The sequence below is a fragment of the Chiloscyllium plagiosum genome, unplaced genomic scaffold (genome assembly GCF_037043375.1).
Source record: "Chiloscyllium plagiosum isolate Xiang-an unplaced genomic scaffold, Cpla_swu_hap1 HiC_scaffold_7, whole genome shotgun sequence".
Classification (NCBI taxonomy): domain Eukaryota; kingdom Metazoa; phylum Chordata; class Chondrichthyes; order Orectolobiformes; family Hemiscylliidae; genus Chiloscyllium; species Chiloscyllium plagiosum.
In genome coordinates this window covers 23,954,102-23,962,710 of record NW_028270145.1, presented here as the reverse complement: position 1 = coordinate 23,962,710, position 8,609 = coordinate 23,954,102, and the positions used below count along the sequence as shown (strand labels likewise).

Genomic DNA, 8,609 nt, shown 5'->3' with positions numbered 1-8,609 from the left:
GCAACCTGAAGGCCTCATGGCTTTGGGCAGCTTTTCCCAGACCTGAAGCTGACAGGCAAGGTCTGGAAATCGTTGAACTACAGTCATCAACGTTCCTGACATTGGCAGGGCCTGAAAATTGTAACCCCCATAGCCCAGGCCTAATAAGTAAGAACCTTTTCTTTTAGTTTCAACATGAGTAGCCAAAAACGGTCAACCCACCAGGCGGCACGTGTGGGGAGAGCAGCAATCAAAGCTTCAGGTCAATGACCTTTTACTCAGAAGGGAGAAAAGTTAAAAATGTAATAGGTTCTGAATGAGAGATTAGAGTGGGGAGAAACACACAACGCAGCAAAAACGTTTGTGATTGCTGGGTCAGAGGAGAGAGATTAAACAACAAGAGAGTTGGTGGCAAAATGCAAAAGGGGTTGGTACTAGACAAAAAGAAACAAGGAGTGTGTCTTGAGGAGGAGGGAATGGCAGATTGACAAATAGATTCCTTCCAAAAGACAACAAGCATATAACCAAATACCTGCACAGAATGAGGAGGTACTAAAATTGGTGAACTCTGTATCCGTGCAGAGAATGTTTAAGTGCCTTAATTGAAACACGAGGTTTTAATTCCAGTTAGTTTAACCAATCTTTCTCCGAGAACTAGCAGGTTCAGCACATTCTCATTCTCAAATTCTTGGTAAGTTTGACTTTCATAAGGATTGGGTTCTGTCCAGATTTCTTTTGTTTCTCCTCTAAGCTAGTCACACAGGAGCTAGCAATATCTTTACTGATTGACCAATACGCACAGTAAGCCAATGTTTGTACAGGACTCGATGACTGAGCATGTGCAAAAACCTGAGGCTGAGGTTGAATTCCTAGCCAGATGAGCAATAAAAGCCACGGTCTGGAATTTGTCCCCTCACCGGGATTAGGAATGGGGTGGAGTTTAAACACATGGGGTGGAGTAGGGAGTGCAGCAGGACTATCGGGGAGCCAAGTAAGCAACGTAACGCACAAGCGGAGAACTGCAGAAGCTGAAGATCTGAAATGAAAGCAGAGAATTTGGGCGGCACGGTGGCACAGTGGTTAGCACTGCTGCCTCACAGCGCCAGAGACCTGGGTTGAATTCCCGCCTCTGTGTGGAGTTTGCGCATTCTCCCTGTGTCTGCGTGGGTTTGCTCCGGTTTCCTCCCACAGTCCAAAAATGTGCAGGTCAGGTGAAGTAGCCATGCTAAATTGCCCTTAATGTTAGATGAAGGGGTAAATGTAGGGGAATAGGTTTGGGTGGGTTGCTCTTTGGAGGGTCGGTGTGGATTTGCTGGGCCGAAGTAATCTAATCTAAACACTGGAGAAACTCAGCTGGTCCATGGAGAGAAAACAGTCCAGTGACTCTTCATCAGAACTGATGGTGGCTAAGTAAAGGTGGTTTATATGCTGAAGACAGGGTGGGGTGAAAAAGAGTGAGGTGGAGACAGCGCCCGGGGGAGAGAACGACGGACAGTTTGGCAGACAAAGGGGTGGATAACGGTAGGCCAGGGAGGAAGAAAAGCTGCTAACGGGGACTATGATTAGGTGATAATGGTTTGGCTGTGCTGAAAGCAGTCCATGCCATGGCAGGGCCTGGGGCGTGTGGGTAAAGGACATACAGGATGGTGTTCAGGCCCTAAAATTATTGAACCCAGTATTGAGTGCAGAAGGCTGCAGGGTCCCCAGGCGGAACACTGAGCCTCGCTGGAGCACTGCAGCAGGGCCTGAGACACAGATGTTGGCCGGGGAACAGACGGCTTGGGGTCATTTTTATGGACAGAAGTTTATCCTTGATGCCTCCTCTTCATGCTTGTCTCAATAAATTCTCCCTTTAATTTCTTTACAGCCATCCTATTCTGGCCCCTTGTGAATGACACACCACCTTTGTTGGCAATAACATCAATTTTCTAAGGAATTCCTTCCTCTCAATTAATCTGTTCCTCATAACAACAGTGATCACAATTCAAAAGTACACCGTTGGATGATGAATGTTTTGCAAAGCCCGGAGGTTGTGAAGGGTGCTATAGAAATGCAAGTCTTTCTTTCCTTTTTTTAACCCCTCCTTTAAGTTTGAAAACAAAGTGTCCTCAAAAATGTCCTGTGGTTCAGTGACAACATTACTCAGATGCTTCTCATGTGAACAGTGTGTGTATGTGCCAGGCAATTACCATCTCCAATAAGACAGAATCTAACCATCCCTCCATGACATTTAATTATGTCTTCTGAAACCCCCGCTGACAACTTACCATTGACCAGAAACTCAATTGGACTCGCCACATAAACACAGTGGCTGCAAGAGCAGGTCAGAGGCTCGGAATACTGCAGTGAGTAACTCATCTCCTGAATTCCCAAAGCATATCCACCATCTACAAGGCACAAGTCAGGAGTGTGATGGAATACTCCCCCCTTGCCTGGATAGATGCAGCTCCAACAACACTCATGAAGCTTGACACCATCTAGGACAAAGCAACCCACTTGATTGGCACCACAGGTGACTGAGTGGTTAGCACTGCTGCCTCACAGCGCCCGGGACGCAGGTTCGATTCCAACCTCGGGTTACTGTCTGTCTGGAGTCTGCACATTCTCCCCATGTCTGCTTGGATTTCCTCGAGTTTTCCACAGTCCAAAGATGTACAGGTTAGGTGGATTGGCCATGGGGTGGGACAGGATGGGATGCTCTGCAGAGGATCAGTGTGGACATGAAAGCTAAGGAGCCAGCAAGTCAGGCGGCCCCCCTGGGAGAGATGGGTATCACCAAGACAATAGGGAGTGGAGCTGTCAATAGGGATAGGCATTTATGTTGAATTTATTTGGGACAAACCATAACAAAGTCTTGTGGAGGCTGACCTTCCCTGCACCTTTAGCTGTGATAGTCCATATTCACCCCCCATGCCCCCCCAAACCCCTCCCTTCACCTGTTGCAGTGTTAGGGGGTCAGGGGGGAAGATGCAGGGAGGGTGGGGTGCTATTCACCATTGAGCTCTCAGTCTTTACCCCGCAGAAAATGCCAATGTGCCCTCTAAACCAGACTTGACTGGGACCGCAATCAGCCACAATAAAACCAGAATGTGCTGGAGGAACCCAGCAGGATGCTGCTGAGAGGGAAAGGGAGTTGATTTTTTTGCGTACGATAATGGTTTTTTCCCTGGTACTTAGCTTCATTGATTAGCTCCCTCAAGGAGAGTGCCCAGACCAATTCCTGGGATGGCAGGACTGAAATATGTAAAGACACTGAATTGGTTCAGACCATATTCATTGGACATCTTGTAGAAACCTATAAATTTGGACTCGGACTAAAGAGGGTAAGTGTAGGAAGGATGTTCCAGAAGATTGGGGATACCAGAGCCCAGGCTAACAGTTGCCGTAGTTGCAGGTTTGTTCGCTGAGCTGCCTGATTTTCATTCCCTGTCTTGGTGACATCTTCAGTGCTTCGGATGCTCCTGTGCAGTGCTGTGTCAAAGGATACTGGGTAGGCCATTTAGGGTTGTGATGAGGAGAAATGCCTTCACCCAGAGAGTGGCGAGTTTGTGGAATTCTCTGCCACATAAAGTGATTGAGACCGAAACATTGAATGGAAATCATAAATAAATTAGATATAGTTCTTACGGCGAAAAAGGAATAAAGGGTAGGTGGCGAAGGTAGGAACAGTTGGATCATCAGCCATGATCATACTGAATGACAGTTCAGACTCAAAGGGCTGAATGGCCTACTCCTGCTCCTGTTGTCTATGTTTCTATGGCGCAGGCAGCCAATCTGGACATGGGAAAGTCCTCTGACTTGCAGGACTTGCCCCACCCCCCCCTCCATTTTCCAGGTTTCCAGCCACAGCCTACCCAGATGGTGGATAAGGAGAAGGTCAAAAGGGATGAAGCCGAAACAGCTGTGCAAAGTCACTGAATATTCTGATGCAAAATTACACTTAAATTGAACCAGTCAACTTCGGATTTGGGTTAACTGCCCCTTGAAAGGGGAAAGTCATCGGGAAGCCTGTCAGAAAGCAACCTGTCCCCTTTAAAGCTTAGTATCTCCGTGTCATTGTGTGAAAGCCAGTGTGTTAACCACTGCACCCAGCAGGAGTGAGCCAGGCCCCGGTGTAGAAATTCCAATCAACCTGCTCCAACAAGTTAGTACACACCTCGGTACCAGTTCGGATTTGAACACAAGCCTCCTGGCCCAGAGTTAGGGACACTCCCACTGCAACACAATAGTTCTTGGAGCCCTTGTAAGCACACATAAAGAGAACAAATCAATCAATATCTATTACTTGTTCACCCACACCCTAAATCTTAACCTCATGGCACCAACACTAACATAGTTGGCTGGCTGACAGAAAATTTAACGCTTTAGTGACTGCCCCTTTTGTTCGTTGTGGTGTTATTCACATAGCTGTGTGCCATCAGCTTTCTGTAACATGTTCCTTGTGGTTGTATTTAACCAGCCAAAGGCAAGGAAGGCAAGGCCATTCCCTTCTGTCCCACTGGTTGTCATAAGCTGAATGGTATTTTCTGTACCTAAGCTGGCTGTGTGCACAGAGTCAGTGATTTGTCACTTTGGTTGTGCAGCATATTAAAGCAAGGACCAACTATAAATGGCACTGATTTTTAAGAGTCAGAGTCATACAGCATGAAAAGAGACCTTTCAGCCCAACTCGTCCACGCTGACCAGATTTCCTAAACTCAGCGAGTTCCATTTGCTTGTATTTGGCCCACATCTCTCTGAACCCTTCCTATTCATGTACCTATCCAGATGCCTTTTAAATGTTGGAATTGTACCAGCCTCCATCACTTCCTCTGGCATTCCATACATGCACCGCCCTCTGTGTGAAAAAGTTACCCTTCAGCTCCTTTTTCAACCTTTCCCCTCTCATCTTAAACCTCTGCCCTCTAGTTTTGGACTCCCCACCATCACCCACAACTTTGGCTATTCACCCTATCCATTTAACTGGTGGAAATAGGCAGATGGGATGGAAAATCTTCCTGTTTAATTATCAGCAGAGACGAGGAAACCTGAGGGAGAGTGCAACGGGATATGTTAAGGCGAAGAGCGAGCAGAGAAGGACTGTGCGGGACACAAACGCTGACATTGATCAGTCAGGCTGAATCGCCCGTTCCTGAGCTGGCGACAAGACGCCTGGCCAGAAACAGTCACAAAGGTCAACACCAGATACTTACGGTTCCCTTTCTAACTGGTGTCCAGCTTGAGGCATTTGCTGACTTTGCTGAGTACAGAAACGGCTGATTCTGTGGAAAATGGACTGAGTGAGGGATGGAGGAAAGGTTTCGTTAAGGAATCACATGTTGCCTTTCTGAAAAAATAAACAGAGTCTTTGGCTTGAACCTCACCCAGAAACCCACCATTAAATCTCAAACACTGTGTTAATGCTTAGCAAATGACTGTAATATCTAATCCACAGTTGCAAAGACCCATGGTTTTAGTTTGATTAAACACTCCAACGTGGATTGTGAAATATAAGTGTTAGAACAGAAATTAATCCCAGCTAAAAGGGAAATTTTGGGACGTTGTCAACAGAAAGAATCAGAACATAATAGCATGAAAGGGTAGCACTGTGGTTAGCACCGCTGCCTCTCAGTGCCAGGGACCTGGGTTCAATTCCAGCCTCAGGTGTCTGTCAATGGGCAGTTTACACTTTCTCCCTCCCATAGTCCAAAGATGTGTAGGTTAGGCAGATTGCCCTGTGCTAAATTTCCTGTAGTGTGCAGGACAGGTAGGTCAACCGTTGGGGGATACAGGGGTGGGCTGGGTTTGGGTTGGTGTGGGCTAATGAACGACTTCTGCACTGTAGGGATTCTATGGAATGATGATTCCTCAGTATGAGGCAGGAACATTGTGTGGGCATATGTTTTGATGAAGGCTCGCTGGAAAACAGTTTTTTTGTCTCCACTGATGCCTGCCAGACCTGCTGACTTTCTCCAGCAATTTCTGATTTCTTTTCCAAAACCATTAGCCAGAGGAAAATGGGTCTGGGTGGGTTACTCTTCGGAGGGTCGGTGTGGACTGGTTGGGCTGAAGGGCCTGTTTCCACACGGTAGGGAATCTAATCTAATCTAATCTTTTCTCATTGGGATGACCTCCTCATCCTGGCAATGAGGGAACTGGGCTTGACTCCAGGATGCAATTTTGCCCCCTATCGCCTGCCTGCCATGAAATGGGAGCTTCCAGGGGCCTTAAACTAAGTGTTTCATCCAATTAGGCAGAGCCAAGATTTGATTTGATTTGATGTGATTTATCGTCATGTGTAAGCAAGGACATACAGATCATAGGGTGAAAAAAAAACTGAGAGGCATACAGATTATGTCTCACAGAGAGTGCATTATGTAAGATCAATGTTAGCATATAGGAATGGTAAGGGCGGCCCATGTTTGAAAGACACAAAATGGCCAACAAGGGTTAAACAGAATAAAACAGCCTACTACACCATTAAGACACAAAATAGCTGACAAGAGAGCAGCAGAATTATACAGCCTGCTCCCAGCATTTGAGTGGAACATGATAGTACCTTTGAACAGGGCTACTCCAAGGTGAACAAGGGGCCCTACAAGCAACCATCCGAGTCAGTTTCATAAAAGGATGCCTAAGGATAGGCAGGTCATTGACTCCAGCCTCATTAAGGAAAGGATGTTGTCCTGCGAAGTGAACAGCACCAGTTAGAACAAAGGATTAAAATCTCATTCCCTAAAACAGCCAGCCGAACTCACTAAGCAGCTATGAAAACAGCAGCTAAAGTTATTTTGTAGTTATTGGTTGTTTCTTTGAAGTTATCCACAATATTAGGAAATAGGTTCTAGTTAAAGATTCTTCGGATAATCATAGAGATAGATTTCAACATAAGTATAGATACACGTATAACCAAAGTTTAACAGAAACATTAGGGGAAAAACAGTTAAATCTAAATGTGAAAGTTAATTAGTCTCAGGAAATGCTCTCCTTATCTATAAAAAAAAATGCCTGGTATGCCCCAAACAAAAATAGATTGCTTGCAAATTATTAGTTACAAAGTGATAACAGTAGAAATAGCTCTATAACTTTACACTTTATAACAGAAATAAATATTATAAATCTTATAGCAACTGCCTTTTGTATTTTTTACAGAAATTGGGACTGTGGAAAACAGAAGAGAAATAACTGCATTTGCTAGAGATAGCGCATGGACTACATAATGAAAGACAGAATTCAAGCAGTCCTCTGAAATAAGCAAGCCTGGGACTGACCAGAAGGAGGATAACCAGTAACTTTGGAATGTGAATTAAAAGGATGCATAAAAAGATGCCAAGACCTGGAAATTACAATGTCTGTTAAACACCATGAGATCATGGGAACCTGAGGCTGTCCATAGGAATGTCTATCATTGATTAGGTGCTTCGCAGGATTGGGTGTACAGAATAAGAGGGAAGGACACAGTGACCATACTGTGTGTGATTTCTGTGACACACTATGTATAGTGTCTGGAACAGGCTGCTGGTATTGATGGAAGCAAGTACAATTTTGTCATTTAAGAAACATTTAGTTAAAAATCACACAACACCAGGTTATAGTCCAACAGGTTTAATTGGAAGCACACTAGCTTTCGGAGCGACGCTCCTTCATCAGGTGATTGTGGAGGGCTCGATCGTAACACAGAATTTATAGCAAAAATTTGCAGTGTGATGTAACTGAAATTATACATTGAAGAATTGATTGTCTGTTAAGCCTTTCATCTGTTAGAATACAGTGATAGTTTCACATCTTTCATGTGTAAATCACAAAATCCTTTTTTTTAAAAGTTGCATTCTCGGGTTAACAGTTAACCCGAAAATGCAACTTTAAAAAAAAAGGGTTTTGTGATTTACACATGAAAGAAGTGAAACTATCACTGTATTCTAACAGATGAAAGGCTTAACAGACAATCAATTTTTCAATGTATAATTTCAGTTACATCACACTGCAAATTTTTGCTATAAATTCTGTGTTACGATCGAGCCCTCCACAATCACCTGATGAAGGAGCGTCGCTCCGAAAGCTAGTGTGCTTCCAATTAAACCTGTTTGACTATAACCTGGTGTTGTGTGATTTTTAACTTTGTACACCCCAGTCCAACACAGGCATCTCCGAATCAAGAAACATTTAGACAGGTACATGAATGGGATAGATTTAGTGATTAGAAATTTGGACCAAATGGAATATATTACATATATTGAATGGGATTAGATATATGGACCAAATGGGACTGGATAAATTGTATAAACTGGGCAGCATGGATATGGTATAGACCTCTGAGTCCTTCACTTCAGAAAGCAAACCTTCAAACCTGCAGGCAATATTAGAGGCTGATTTCATTTACATTTTCACATGTGGAACCTTTATCCTGTGGAGATAATGTATTATTGGAATCTTTACTAACTCACTCACCAGTTCATTATATACATCAATACTGGGTTCCCGTTCATTCATTCATTCATTCATAACCCTTTACTAACCCTTTGCTTAGATTAGATTCCCTCCAGTATGGAAACAGGCCCTTCGGCCCAACAAGTCCACACTGCCCCTCCAAAGAGTGACCCATCCAGACCCATTCCCCTACCACATATTTACCCCTATGGGCAATTTACCAT

At 44.4% G+C, this 8,609-nt stretch overlaps 1 long non-coding RNA gene across 2 annotated transcripts; it reads left to right on the top strand.

Annotated features, from left to right (window-relative positions):
• The first annotated feature begins 189 nt into the window (after window positions 1–189).
• On the top strand, window positions 190–7,550 carry LOC148149577 (uncharacterized). 2 transcript variants are annotated; one of them, XR_015757616.1, is made up of 3 exons: window positions 190–1,185; window positions 1,847–2,031; window positions 7,111–7,550. It is a non-coding gene; the product is annotated as an uncharacterized LOC148149577 (long non-coding RNA). The 2 variants fall into 2 exon arrangements; XR_015757617.1 differs by having other exon boundaries at window positions 190–1,190.
• Window positions 7,551–8,609: the final 1,059 nt, after the last annotated feature.